Source organism: Pipra filicauda, unplaced genomic scaffold (genome assembly GCF_003945595.2).
Source record: "Pipra filicauda isolate LSUMZ 115617 unplaced genomic scaffold, ASM394559v2 scaffold238_size1193820_pilon, whole genome shotgun sequence".
In the NCBI taxonomy this organism is placed as follows: Eukaryota; Metazoa; Chordata; class Aves; order Passeriformes; family Pipridae; genus Pipra; species Pipra filicauda.
In genome coordinates this window covers 870104-884009 of record NW_024104352.1, presented here as the reverse complement: position 1 = coordinate 884009, position 13906 = coordinate 870104, and the positions used below count along the sequence as shown (strand labels likewise).

At 38.1% G+C, this 13906-nt stretch overlaps 1 protein-coding gene across 1 annotated transcript in view; it reads right to left on the bottom strand.

Moving 5' to 3' along the window:
- The window catches only part of IL16 (interleukin 16), a 40254-nt gene extending 32334 nt beyond the window's left edge, over positions 1-7920 (bottom strand). The window contains exon 1 of the mRNA XM_027746203.2: positions 7836-7920. The gene's annotated coding sequence lies outside the window, so the exon portion shown is untranslated. The remainder of the gene's footprint in view (positions 1-7835) is intronic.
- Between the last annotated feature and the right edge of the window lie 5986 nt (positions 7921-13906).

The window sequence follows — 13906 nt, the reverse complement described above, 5'->3', positions numbered from 1 at the left end:
GGGAGCTAACTTTGTATTTTGGAAAAGAGTTTTTCACTGTATTTGAATAGAAAGGACAGTGGCCTTGTACATTAAATGGGGTTTTGTAGTGCTAGTACTGTAAAAATGAAATATCAACAAGGGAGCAAAGCCACATACTGTTTACCACTTCACTATCTTTCACTGTAACACACACATGTTTTTGTTTAGCAATAGAGAACTCATTCACACAAAATCTCAACAGCCCCTGAGTTTTGATCCAAACTGATTGAGCTGGAAGCTCAAAAGCATTGGAAAGCTTGCTTTATTTCTTCCCATTGTCACATACTTTTGCATTTCCTGACTATGGGCTGAATAATGTAGTCCCTAAGCCACTGGGAGTTTTGTTCATTCCAAATCTGGACTCCTGCCAGGGCCAGCAGCAGAAACATAAATATCACAAGGAGGGGCTGTTTTTTCATGTTGTTTCACTCTAACCTTTTGCAGTTTTTTCCATCTTCTCTGTGCAGTAATTGTTTGGTGCCCAGTGATGAACAGAAAAGCAGGTTTTTAGAAGCCATAAGGAAAAGGAGGGAGGGGGGGAGAGAGAGAGAGAGAGAGAGAGAGAGAGAGAGAGAGAGAGAACCTCTACTGTGCCTGCCTTGTTGCACAAATGGTATACTTTGATGCTGTGCTGATTGGATGCTGTGGTCAATCTTCATTACTTAGCTCAAAGGTATTGTACCAGGAAAAGGGCTATGAAAACTGATCAGAGGCTGGAATTTTGTATTAATTATTTGGACTCTCCTTTGCAGAAAGGAGCTACATTGATAAAGATTTATGAGATAATAGGAAGTATAAGGAAAATCAGCTGAGTTTCTTCAGTGCCTTTTCTAGTGAGGAACAGGAGAAGAAGAATGCAGTAAAATAAAGTGTGTTCAAACAAATAAATGGAAATGCTTAAAACCTCAAGCATAATTAATGTGTGGAACAAGAAGATCCCAGAAATCATGAGCACTTTGAAGTTAGCTGTTTTGGCATTGATTTCACTTGGCCAGAGATTTCACCCCAAGAGGTGAGTTGATGAAAATATATATCTGTAGATAAAGGGAATAGCATGCAGAAGGGCCAGCAATTCTTGCTTCAGAATAAAAGCCAAACAATACAAATTCACAGGTAGAGTGATACTGCTACCGTGGAATAGGGTTCCAGCTACCATAAAGTGGAGTAGCTTTACTGACATCTTGAGTTAGTGTGTATTGGAGGTGGGTAAAGAAAATAGAGAAGCCACTGAACTTAATAGTTATGGCAATTCTTCTCTTTTGTGTGACTAAAATCAGGATGTGTCTGGAACCATAGCAGAAACAGGAGCTGATTCCTCTTTTCTCCAAATTATTTTCCAAATCCAAAGGTTTGGATTCTAGAGGACAAATATGCAGACTATTCAGTACTAAATATTTTGTCCGTTGCTACTGGTGATAACCTTTTCCAAAAAGGAGCATATAAATTTGAACAGAACATTAGTACTGGGCAAAGCAGATCTAAGTAATGATGGAACTTAGTCCTGATCTCCACCCAGCTCCAAATACTGCTTGTGTTAATAGGAAAGAAAGCCAATAGTCTGGAGTGTTCTAGTTTTTGTCCTGTCCTTACATTGTTTAGCAAACTGATAAATTACTTTTGCCTTAGACACCATCACAATTTTCACATTTTACCATATTTCAGACAACAGTTATGTTGCACAGGACAATCCATTCCCTCATTGCTTCTAAGCCAGGACTGGATTAGTCATCTCTGTCTTGGTTTCATGCCTTTCACTCTGCCCTTCCATCCATGAAAACATAGCAACATGACATGTTGAGTCACTCCATAAACCCAGTTAAACCAGTATCATTCTCCAGCAATTGGTTCAAAGGGATTACCTTGTAAAAAAAAAAAAAATAGAATAGGAAGAATCAAGAGAGAATTTGCTTTCAGGTAGAGTTTCTTCTGAGTACCTTATAGGTAAGAGTAGACTGGCACTCTGAGGTTTTGTATGTTATTCCAAAATTATTGGACCTTTTTACGTTATGGTTGCATAGTTTTTTTTAGCAGAAGCCACAGCTGCCCTAGAATGGATAAGTATTGCATTATGTAAAATTTGGTAAAACTCTTTCTAATTTCTTTCATTACTTAGTACCCAGCTTTTGCCAGGAAGCACAAGGATTTTATTTTTTTTATTATTTCTACAGATGAAATGAATCCTGTGTAATGTAACTATAATTTATCCATTTCTGGCTCCCATTAAACTTTTGATTTCAAGAGTATCTAGAGGCAATGAGTTTCATGTGTTATATATAAATGTACTTGTAATTGTTTTAAATTTGCTTCCTATAAGATTTGTTCAGTTCTTGTACTAGGAAAAATGTCCTGATCTTCACTTCTCTGTAGAATCCTTTTCTCATTGATCTCTGTACTGATGTCATCCTCTATCTTCTACATACTTTTATCTTTCCTTTTTTTGCCCTTCCTTCCAGCTTCATGCTGCTTTCATATGTTTGGAACTCCACCTTTTTCTTCAGATCACTTCCTTTTGTGAACTTTATTACCTGACTCTTTCATAGTGGCATCCAGCTCTGCAGCCTCCAAGACTGTTTTCCAATGAACTGCCTTCCTGTGAGTTAATAAAAGTTCCTAGACCTCGTCTTGCCAAAAACATTTGTGTTGCAGGATGTGCACTCCCACTCTGCGTGGTTATGAACCTGACTTGTTGCAATGCCCTAGAGGTAAACTGTAAAATATTGTTTATATAATTCCATGGAAGATGGTCTAATACTAAATGTACACCCATCAAAAAGTATTTTTGCCTCGTCTTGAGAACATATCCTGGAACTCCATGAAGAATATGTTGTGTGCATGCAATGATTTGTTTACAGAAAAAGCAGCCCAAGTGATTTCCATAAATGCTTGTATTAAGAGTGTGCGATTGAAAAATTACAGCACTATGAGTATAAAGTGTGTTGGCTGTAGCCATGGTGTGGTGTATGAGGCAAGGCAAGAATGGTACCCTGTTAACTAAATGTTGTGGGCTGTATTGTTATTTTGATATTTTTGTAGTGGGTATATAGAGTAAGAGATTATGCTGGGCTTAGAGCGGCACTAGAGATTATTTGTGTTGGCTATGAAGTTGCTAAATAACTGGCCCTGAAGGAAAGGTCATTCTTTTCTGCTTTTAAACCGTTGACCAATATACAGTTTATAGCTTACTGCAGCACCAGAGTAGCAAAAACATTATGTGAGCTCCCCTTATTGGTGTCATTCTAATTTAAACCAAATATTTTAAAAAGTTATGACTTTGCCTCTTCTTTCCACACTTTCAGTTACATAATGTTCCTTTTTCATCTGACTTAACATTCCCTTTGATTTATAGTCCCCTAAACTGTAGGCAGACATAAGGGGCCCTTTAGGTTGAATGAAAGGAGAATTATCAATAGCCAAAAGCTGTGATTTATAAGGAAAGAATGTAAAGGGCAAAAGAAAGCTGAATTTACCTAAAAAAATTATATGAATATTTTCTCTATATTTTTGATTAGTTCAGTTAAAAGGTGTATTTAAATCTGTCTTTTTTAATCTTTTATTGTGAGCCCATGCTGCATTCTCTCAGTGTTACTGCTGCCTTCTTTACTCCTTGAACAACCAGATATGAATGAATGAAGGAACTGAAAAGGTGAATATATTTAGTCGACCCAAGTACCAGTGGCAGAATGTGCTCCATACTCTACACTCTGGTACAGGCAGCACTTCCTACAGCAGCCTGATCTGAGGCTCACTGAAATCAGGGGCTTGATATCCTTTAGCATTTCACAGAGAGCATGCATGGTCCTGTCTGGGTTGCTGGGTTTTTTGGTTTGGGTTGCGTTGTTTGTGGGGTTTTTTTGAGGGCGGATATAGCAGAGTTTTTTTGGTTTGGGATATTGTTTTGGGGTTTTTTGGGTTTGGGATTTTTTTCAATTAACATTGTCAAGGGTTGGTGATGAATTACTCAACTTCTTCACTTGGATATCTGCGTCTGAATAAGATGACTTTACCACATTTGTACACTTGTCATTTCAAGCACAAGGCTTAAGCAGTAGTTGCTTCCGAGTATTTGTCATTCCTGGAGCTTGGCAGAGGCAAAGCTACTTAACACAGCCTTCTGCTTAAGTCTGCACTAAAGAAGTCTTGAGGACCCTTCACATTCCTGCTGCTGCACCTTATCTCTAAGGCTGTGACAATCAGAATGAAGCTGAGAAGGTGGGTTTTGTTTGTGCTGTTGAAGATAGCAGTATAAGCTCCAAGGGCAGCTCTCCTGTTCTTGGCCATACTGTCATTTTTAACACTAACTTTAGTCATAATGTATATTCCCCATAGCATTATTGTTGACAGCAAGATGAACCTAGGTTATTTTACAGGTTTCCCATGAGGGAAGCACTCTAATCTGTCACATAAATAGGTTCCTGGTAAGGCACAAAACACAATGCTTCTGATGCTTCATGAGATCAGATGATAACTTTGTCATAGGTGTGACAGACGGTGCTGGGGTAAGCTGTAGCATCCTAAACAGTCTAGGATCTAGTGTCTTTGGGAGAAGACTTTTCTTATGTGTTTTGAAATGAGCCTACACCTTCAGAGAAGTATCTAATGTTAAGTAGTTTGGAGGTAGTGGCTGAGAGATCTCAGCTGAGGATTCCTGATCTTGGGTTTTGACTTTCCTACAGAATCACAGTTTTCAAGACCAGAAGAAGTTGTTCTAGTTAGCTAGTATAATAAACCTGTCAAAGAGAAAAAATTAGCCTGTAATTCCTGTACTGATGGCAATAACTTCTGCTCAAGCTAAAGCTTATCTTTTAAAATAAGCACCAGATCTGAATGTAAAGATGTTATTACACCAATCTTGAAAACTTACTATACTATCAGACAGATTGTTACACAGCTTAGTTACCATTTCTTTTAAATACCACTGTATCCTCATTTGCCTTTATTTCTGTGTTTGTCCAGAAGAGCTTGACTATTATTTTATGGCACAGTTTTTGTGATAACCTCAGTTTAAGCATTTGAAAAATAACTCTTAGGACCACAGCATCTGTAGTCCAGGGCTACCAGATAGTAGGCAATTAAGCTCCATAGCATTAAGGAGTGGAAGGGATATTTTAATTCATAGGAAATTGGTATAACTCAGATCACAGGTACTATATTTTGCAGCTGGCAGAGGGGACAAGAGCAGATATACAATTGGATTGTAGGACAGGCTCTGCCTCCAGACACAGGGCTGTCTTGTGAACAGGCTCTCTGGAAAGGCTGTCTGGAGATATGCAAAAAGCCAGTGTGACACAGCATCCTGTGTCTCCCACAATGCCACCTAGTACATCAGCTTGGTGCAGAGGACAACCACTCAATAACCCTGACCCTGGAACAGACATGTGCTCAGGGATGTCAAGTTTTCCAGTGTCTTTTCTTTATGTATGCTCAGTTTTGATTCAGAGAATATCTAATAATAATCTCTCCATAGGAACTAATGCTACATCCTTTGTCTCAGGTTGGATTTCCCAAAAGAAACAGCCTCTTCTGGAATTTAAGTCCCAAGTAATTGCCTGAAATCGCTTTCCAAGAAAACCATATAACCACCAACATAACCCAGAATTTCTTTTTCTGGTTCTTTCCCTTTTTCTTCAACACCTTTTAAGCTGATTATAAATTTTTATCTTTTTATTTATGGAGTGAATCTTTAAAGACTTGACTCAAGTAAGCATTCAAGAACATCCCAAACTTTTGGAGAACAGAAATTTTAAAGGTGAGGTTTTTTCCCCTATTTCTGGCTAAAACAAACGGTCTTAAATCCAAAAAATTAGTAGCAGAAAAATGTTAAGACTTTGACAATATCAGTTTAGGCTCAGCATTAATCTTGGGCAAAGACATATATTACTTATAACAGAACCTTACCAACCACATCTAATGAACACCACTGACTATAAAGCAGTAGCAATCTGCCCCAGCTCATTTTTCACTGAACACTGCACTGAGTCTGGAAATCTCCTTCCAGCTCTGATGGCAACCTACTTGTTTAACCATAGATAGGTTCATTTTCCCTGGCTTCTGAATCCTCGTCCTCATCAAAGAAAGAGGGTTAAGACCATCACCATCTTTCTTGGATGTGTGGGGTGAGGATTTCTCTGATGAAAAATATTAAAAGATAATTAATATTTGTGGTTTTTTTTAAATGGAACAATGAACAAAACAATTAACAGCTACTCTTAGAAAACAGTAACAATTTGCTGCTGTCAGCTAATGGTATCCTAGAGCAACCCATTTCATATTGTGCAGAATCTATTCACAAAAATTTATTCCATATGATAAGGCATGCAAGTTATTTTACAGTGTGCAGTATGTGCCATACTGTAATAGAGACAGCATAAATATTTTAACAGCAGTAGGCATAGAAAGCAGCAGATCACATCAGTTGTGGTCTTTAGTAGCAAGGAGCTATAAAAGTGATAAAGAGCTGTCACCTGTCAGGTCAGTCCTTCAGCATAAATTGAGGGAATTTGACAGCCCCACAGCTTTATGTCATCCATTCCCAGGCACAGACTGGTACAGTGGGGGAAGAGGGGAGTGTTTCATGCCCACCTCCCACCTGACAGCAACAACCCCCCCCAGAGGAGCAGCAAGGGGTGCTCCAAAGCCTCTGCCCTGACCACCTCTCCCAAGGGATTGCTCACCAGGATCTGTGTGCTCAGCTCAGGGCTCAGCTCCACCAAATGAGGTTGCACTGGCCCTGTGGATAACAGATCACCAGGATCTGTGTGCTGTACCAGCCTGCATGCTTTTTCTGTGGGCTCATACTGTTTGAATCAGTTGCTAATGGGGCACATAATAAAGGATACTATTAAGTGAACACTGCATTAATAACACTGGCAAGGTTTCAGGTCTACAGATGTTATTTATAGTATATGACTAAACAAATACATATCCCCTTTGAGGCTGAGACTCAGAAGCAATTTACTGATTTCCTGTATAGGCTAGTTCATACAGAGATTTGAGTAAATACTACATTTGAATGTCTTGCTTGGATCTGTGCTTTGGAACTGTAGTAGATAATCATATTAATGTTTTAAAATGGTTTGGAAATGTGGTTTCAGAGGATTAGATTCTACCCCTGTCAAGTTCTCATGGAGAAATGCATTTTTCTGCATTCGTCTTTGAAGAAAAATAAAGTATTCAAAGAATATAGCCTTCAGTTACACAGCACAGTGGAAATGAGTAGGGAATCGTTAGAGAAAATTCTCAAAAAAATTGTACTTAGCAAAAGCTTAAAAAAAATTAAATATCCCATATCCTGTCCTTTCCATCTGGTTTTTAAATTAATTATTTCTCTTATTTATGAAGTTTAATTGCCAGTGAGATATTTTTGTAGATTTCAAATTTTTCTGAGTAATGAATCATTTGATTTGTGATTTTGTTTCTTTTCTGCCTCTTATAATATTGCAGGTTTATAGAGGCCTTAAAAACTGAAGAAAGCTGTGAACTCACTAAAGTCTCTGTCCACTCTGCAGACTTTTATATGAATAGTAGAAATATTATACAGCAAAATAACAGTGTCTTATATTAAGGTACGTCCATGTAGAGCATCTCTGTCTAATTCATAATGCTGATCACTGAACACTAATAATTTACTTCAAATTTTAAAGACAAAACAGTGATAGTGAAAAGACAGAAAAAATGTAGTTTGTGAAATACCTCTTATCTGTTTATTCTTCTCTTTCAAATTCTGAAATTAAAACAGTTGAAAATAATACATGATGACATGTAAAAAGAGCTGACTGCGTGATGTCTAAATAATTTGTTATAAAAATATCACTTACCATTGCCAAGTATCTTCTTATTTAAATCCACTATTATCATGCCTTCTTGGATTTGAAATATGCGGCAGAGTCAATTCCCAGTGTGTTAAATACTTGAGAAAATAATAAATGCAGTGTAACTCCACAGTGTTTGGATATTTGACTGTAACTCCTAAGCATTCAAAGTGACTACTCAGTATAACAACTTTTCCTCTGCAGAAAATGCCTTGCTATTTGCCAGCAAATCTTTAATGCTTTAGATTGGGTATTTCCAACTACCGCCCTACTTGCTAGGCAGATGTGTATAAAAGAGATGTTATTTCACTGAATCAACCACTGAGATCGTAACCCTTTTCCTGTACCACAAACAGAAATGTAAAACCTCAGACTTTCCTTTTGGACTTTTACTGACTTGTGTCTGTTGTAAGAAAGCAAAACACAACTAGTCCAAATGTTAATATATGGAAAATGTGTTAAAACGTTTTAGATCATCTCACTGCTTCTCATTCCTGCAGTTCATTGGTTAACTGGCTCGTTCTGTGTTTATGTAGTTGCATGGTACAAATACAACACCTAAACTTCTCGCCTGAAGTTGAAATGATTCATTTATTACTTTTTATGCCACCCCCAAAGAAAAAAAATAAAAAGGAAGAAAGAAAACACACAGTGCTCATTTAACCCAAGTGAGTGAAAACGCCTTTCATAAGGTCTGTAAGGGCTTTGGGAGGTTTTTCTTGGGTGAATAAAGTCTGTGTAGTGGAGGGAAGAGTTTTGTCTGAGGATGGCAGAACTCAAGCTACAGCAAACAGACACAAACTAGAATCCTTTTGCTGTGTGAAAATAAGATAATAGAAAAGGAGGTGCAAATGTTATTCATAAGAGATCATTTGAGAGGGATTCATTGTTTTGAGGAAGTGAGTGGAGGCAAGAGAGAGGGGGTATTTTTGAGAGGGTTTGTAAGACTCTGCTAGTGCTTTGCTCTCTGGATTTATGTAATGGGTCAATATTTATTTAGGTCTTTTTGTGAGGTAATTACCCTAAATAGATATTACGTAGGCTTTCCATCTTCTAGGTGCTTATAAATATTAGTTGACCACATTAGTTATAACCACAATGGGGAAAGCACAAGCAAAACAATGAGCGAGTGCCATGCTAAGTGGAAAACAGGATTAAATAAAGACATTTCCTCTTCTTTTTCTGTAATGGAGAGAATGGGGCTATGTGATAAGGCACTATTGCATAGGATGTACCACCCTGATTTCTGATACAGACTGTGGATGCAGTCACTGTTAGAAAGAAGGGATTACAATGGGTAACCCTTGTTCTCCTGTCTGTGTCCCAGCCATAAGTACCCCTAGCACAGCTCTGATGGGACAGTTATTCTAGATTTGTTCATCATCCTCTCCAGATGGGCATTAGACTTAATCAAGTCCTAGTCCTAACAGCTTGTTTCAGGACCACAGCTGGAATCAGCACGTCTAGACTAGCACTGATTTATTCCTGGCTCTCAGACCTGTGTGCATGCTACTATTCCATATGCTTTCTGTTAGAGAGGTAATAATGCCCTTTTACAGTGTAACTTCAGTTTCTCTTTCTTGCTCTCTTTTTTATTGTAATTAGAATTTATTTTACTTATGTGTGAAAATGTCCTGCCCCTGCTCTGGATACGACTTCTGGAAACAAGCAAACTTCCAGATAAACAACATAAACTTCACAAAGGAAACAGTTAAATTTTCTGACTGCCTTCACTGTCACAAAAAGTGCTAAACACATTTGTAAGTTATATAAAACTGCATAAGTTCATATTTTCCTCTCCTGGTTTCACAGTCCAGAACAGCAAAAGGACCTTGTGACAATCTCTAGGCTCTCAAGAGTTTAGTAATAAAAATAAAAATAATCCTCAGCAGAGAACAACACTCCACACCCTGCTACTGCTGAGCAAATGAGTTTCCCATTTTCCTTACTTATCCTCAGACTAAACAATGTTAAATTTACAATTCTGACATCTATATATAGCAAGCACTCTACTCTAAGAGCCACAGAGGTTGGTGTATGTCATTGTCCTTAATCCACAGGTCAGCTTTCAACCTGGCATGTCAACTAACTAGGAGAGAAACCTGCCTTAATTAATATCTAAGCAATGTGTGCACTGAGGCATGTTATATCCCTAAGCTGGGTGGTGTGCATATGTGGGGGGGTGTTCATCTGTTGTAAATTAATCCCTGATTTTAGTTTTTTGTGTTTGCTGTGGACAGTAATTGATAATGTTAACAGCACCATGGGCTTGTCAGGAGTCTGCAGAGGCTGAGGAAGGTCCTGCAGGAGAGGCAAATTAATGGGTGTCCAGCAGTGCTGATAATCCTGACAGCACATACTGAGGCAACTAAGCTGGCAGCTGTGCCTGCTGTGAGGGGAAGGTGGGCTAAATAGCCCTGTGGGGAGCACTGGGGTAACTGGTGTGACTGTGGAAGCAGCAGAGGGTAGTTTGGGGATGTAAGTGTAGGCTATGAGGGGAAGGAAGGGAATGAAAGGGAAAAGGCTTCAAGTTAGGGTGCTAGGCTGGCTTTGAGGAAGTGGGTGAAGACTGAATACACTGTGCTGGCTGCAGGCATCAACTGAACCTAAACTGGATAAGACCTGGCGCTGGATTGCGCCCTGTAGACTGGGCTCAGGGGAGAGCAGAAAGGTTCTGTGAGGAGCTGAGCCTTTCCATTTTTCTCTGGAGCAGCAAGAAAATTACATTCAGGCCTTGAGCTCAAAAGAAGCTCATCCACAATCTGTAAGCCACTTTTCATCCATTCATGTCAGTAGATATGACAGAATATGCTCTGCTATCCTCATTTACAAACTGAGGAGCAGAGAAGCTGTTTAGAGAAAAAAAACCTTAATTTGAAGGATATCACCATTCTGATAACCTTTAAATTTTTTTCATTTCATAGTTTATCAATGCTTCTAAATCCCATCTTTTACCCCAGGTGATTCCTATTTTTTTTCACAACATGAAAGCAAATTAACCTAATCTTAAGATTAAGAATACTTAGTCGATGTAGTTGGTATTGTTGTTCTTTCCAGTATTATTTTTCAATCCATCTTTAATATAGCCTGACATCTTGCTTGCTTTTTTTGACCACTACTGTGCACTGAGTAGAAGTTTCCATTAAGCTGTCCACAGTAACGCCTAGATCTTTTTCTTGAGTGATTTTGCAAACCATAAGTGTATATGAATAGTTCAAATAGTTCCCTTCAGTACACATTACCTCACACTTGCCTACGCTAAATTTCAGCTGCCATCTTGTTCAGTCCCTTCTTTTAGGTTTTTCTTTTGTTTTGTTTATTGGTTTTTTTAAGTTGTGGGTTTTCTAAATGATCACATATAATTTCCCAATTATGCTGTCTCTGCTTCTGCACTCTTGCTTTCCAGAGGAGTAGTAAAGAGATTAAATTAACCCCAGTTTTGGTGTAGGTCTTGGGATCTCCACTTGTTAATATCCTTCCCAGCTGAAAATAACCGTTGACTTGTATTTTTATTCGGTCTTCACTACTTTCTGAGTCATAATATATTTCTTAGTCCTCTGCTATTCTTTACCCATTAAATGCTTTATGCCATTTAAAATAAACACCTTGGTTATACCTCTAAAATTTTGCTTTTATGCATTATTTTACCTTTATTAAAGAATTCAATGGCAATTTGCTGTTAAAACTCCACAGGGACAAGTACAGCTAGAGTAGCTATACGCAAAGCTATCATTTACCTAGAGCAGCAGAATGGCAGGAGAGAGAAAATCAAAATCTCAATTTGCAAGAAGAGTCCCTTGCAGTCTCCCAAGAGCCTGGAATAATTCACTCCCAGCTGAATTCAGTAAAGCAGCTCCCAGGTGTTCTTAGTCTAACCACTGAGCCCAGGCATGTTCTTCTGTGCATCAAATGTCTCTTCTCCATCTTCCCCTTGCTGCTTCCTTGACCCCAGTGGAACAGACTGTGCTGGTCTCAGGCTACTCAAGCAAAGAGAAATGACAACAGGAGGGGGGCTGGAGGATGCAACTCTTTTCTCCAGCAAGCCCCAGGCCACCCACCCTGACTGAGGCCCTGGATGCAGCCTTGAAAATGGATGTGTGTGCCAAAAAGCATCAAGGAGGAACAGGATCTTTACTACTGAATAAAGCATTAAATGAGCCACTCCATGTCCAATTCTGGCATCCACTCTTTTTAGCACAGATGGTAACAAGGTGGGAAGAGTTCAGAAAACAATTATAAGAAGTCTGAGGAGTGTGTTTTGCAGTAAGAGGCTAAAGAATTTGTTTTATTTTCTTCCAGCAGATTGTTGCAATCTGATGTCTTTGCTGACTGTGTTCATACCTCCATGAGTCCAAATTCAGAGGACTGGGATCCAAAGGCAGATGCATATGAATCAGAAATATGGTTACATGAAAGTTCATCATTAAGGTAATTAGACCTTCCTGCTCTATGCAATTTACCACAGTAGTGATATACTGTTTTTGGCAAAGTGACTAATCTCATTTCAACAACTAATACTCTGATAATCAATTCTGGGAACTATGTTTCTGTTTAGCTCTTTTTTTGCAATCCTGCTCAGTCATCCATATTTTGCAATAATGTTCTGAACTGGAAGAATGCAATATAGTAACTGGCAAGATCAGGTGAAATTAATGTGCCTCACTAATAGTTTGTTTTCTTTACCTAAATGAATCCATTAATTATAACTTTCTAATGTTGTCCTGATTGTACTCAATATGCAAACATAACATAGGTTAATGACATTTGAGACTTAAACCCAATAGACTTTTTATTCCATAACCAGTGTCTTTATCATAGCAGGATCTTTTTGCAGTAACAGGAATTATATGAGGCAAACTCATTTTAACTGTGGCAAAAGTGATTTTTTTTGATATCTAAAATGTTCTTTCAAGCAAAGAACAATCAATCAACAAAGGAGAAATGCATCAATACAAAATATCTTAGACTGTTATTGAAGAATATAGCTATGGCTGTGGTTGTCTACTAAATTGTAAAGATGGTAATTGTTTATTTCTGTGGGGAAAATAACCTGTGTTCACCCGCAGAAGCTTATCATATTGGATTCTCCCTAGGGACAGATAGTTTTGCAAGTTTAAATATATTTTGAAGAGCTTTATTTTTTGTTCTAATTTGTCTCAAGTAATTCTGTGTTCATGAATGTGTTTTCTGAACTCTTTAAGAACTCCTTTCATTACTTATAATTTCAGTCTCAACTTCATTGTCCCACCCTCAGGAAGCCCATCTTAGCCGAGCATGCTGTTATGTTACAGGCACAAGAACTCCAGGTGCTGAATACTCTCTTCATGACAGTTACACAGGAGGACTGTGCTCACTTAATTACACTGCTCATTTGCAGAAATTGCTGACCTACCCTAGCATGATAATAAGTTCTCTTTTGCAGAATAGCTTCAAATATGTTTGAAAAATCATTACTGTACATTTATATCAATTCTGACATCTTTCTTTACAATATGAACCTTGTATTATTGCAGAAAACCTAAAATTGCTATAGGTTACGTGGCTGAACAAAAAACCTTCACCTCTTTTTGGCTTACATGTAATGCTTAACTTCTGAAACCAAACAGTGAATGGTTGTGCCATTTAACAGGCCAAATATGTGGTATAAAGTGACTTTGCCTCAATTCTTTCCATGATGAATGAACATTCTGTTCTCAGAAATAATTGCTTAGATGAAAAGGTTGCACACATCAACCATATAGTGCAAATGGTTACTCCCCAAATCCTTGTTAAGCTAATTTCATAGGAAGCAGGAATTTGTGTTGGTGTTTCTGAATGCTGTATAAAGTCCAATGTTCAGTAGAAACCATTCAGTAGTCCCAAAGTGGGGCACTGTTTAAAATCAGTTAACACTTAGGGACAAAATTCCATAACTGCCTAACATGGTGCAATGAGTTGATATATAGTTAGACATTAATTAGCAAAGGACAGAGGAAAATGTTGGATTTCGAATACTTCTGGCAGCACCAAAATTTTCAGTAGGCAATGCAAACAATAAGCTGTGTTGTATCAAAGGTCATATATGTAATTATTAAGAC